Below are 1,514 nucleotides of genomic sequence, written 5' to 3' on the forward strand. Positions count from 1 at the left end.
TGAATCCCACACAGACACAGGAGTCCATGTTATTGAATTATAATGCAGGACTAGGATCTTAAAAAACTAGCAGGAAAGAAGAACAGGAAGAAAGATGGGGGAGTTGCAAAAAAAAAAAGGAAAAAATAAATATCTGATTTGGACATGGGCGGGGAGGGAGAAGAACTATGGTACATAAAAATGACATGGAGGGAGGAAAGTCTCAAAGTTCTCAGAAACTAAATTTAAACATCCAAACTTTGGGGGCAGGAGTTCTACTGAACTGTCAGTTTCATACCTTAGTACTTCACTTTTTCCATTCCAATGCACAAACAGTTCTGCCTGTGTGATAGCAAAGATTGGACATCATTTATAAATGATTTACCACCAATTACAAGGGGTCCAAGTTTCCCTTGTGCTACAAGGATTATTATATTTAAGGATAGGAAAAGCTTTAATTTCTGTAGTATGAAGCCATCCATAGCCCACTATCAACTTTAGAAGATGGCTTTGCCAGTGTCCTAAATAGAAGCTGAATGTTTACGTAAACCATCATATTACTTGACTTGATAAACATTTTGGGCCAAACAGTCATAAAAAACAAACAGTTATTAAAATTTGTGTGCAAATAATATGCAAGCTTCAGAGTGTTCCGCACTTCACAGAATCAGGCCTCATGTGTCAGAATTGTATTTAAAAAATTACAAAGAAAACTAATGCAAATTATTCATCTGCTCTTTGGACAATTTACACCAAGATAACAACAAAACTACATCTAACTAAAAAGGCTATCCTCATGCTGACTGCTTTCCTCAGTGACCATGAAGCCAGCAAAGGAAGGACACACAATCTTTCAGATTAATCCCACAAGAGAGTTATTTTTAAAGCATTTTAAGGCAGCGAAGTCTACAGCAAGCAAAACAGTCTCTTGGACGATTAAATCTTAATAGAAGCAATATTCCAAATGTAAAATACATTGACAATACAAGGAATGGGGTCTTGTATTAGTGAACGGAATAAGATAACTTTATTATTTACATCTGGCAGCAATTTATATAGGGCCCAATCTTGTGAAGCCAGAGTAAGAATTTAAGGCCCACAGCAAGTAACAGAACCAAAGTACTAGACCTTCTTCCACTGTAAGAAATGTTTGACCCAAATTGCAAAAACATTTTTTTTAAATCAGCCTTGATTGGACTTCAATGAGAGTTTGTATAACACCAGTGGTTAATTAGGAATTTTCTTTAACCCACAAACTGAAAGTCAAAAAGGATTTTGTTACATTTTACGATTTCATTGGGTTCTCAAACTTTAAAGTAACACATCCTATTTCTATCACAGCAAATTAGCTCAGGCCTCACATCCACATGTGCTAGAGACAAAATTCATAGCTACTGTTGGTCATCCCAGGTTCCCAAAATGATGTGATCCCACCACACCTTGCTGGTTCTCCTGCACCAGAAGCGACAGTCCACCAAAAGACATACCATGGTAATACTGGTATTCACCATATGCGTACCATGTGAACCCAAGGT

This window comes from Lepidochelys olivacea (assembly GCF_965140295.1).
Source record: "Lepidochelys olivacea isolate rLepOli2 genome assembly, chromosome: 10".
Classification (NCBI taxonomy): domain Eukaryota; kingdom Metazoa; phylum Chordata; order Testudines; family Cheloniidae; genus Lepidochelys; species Lepidochelys olivacea.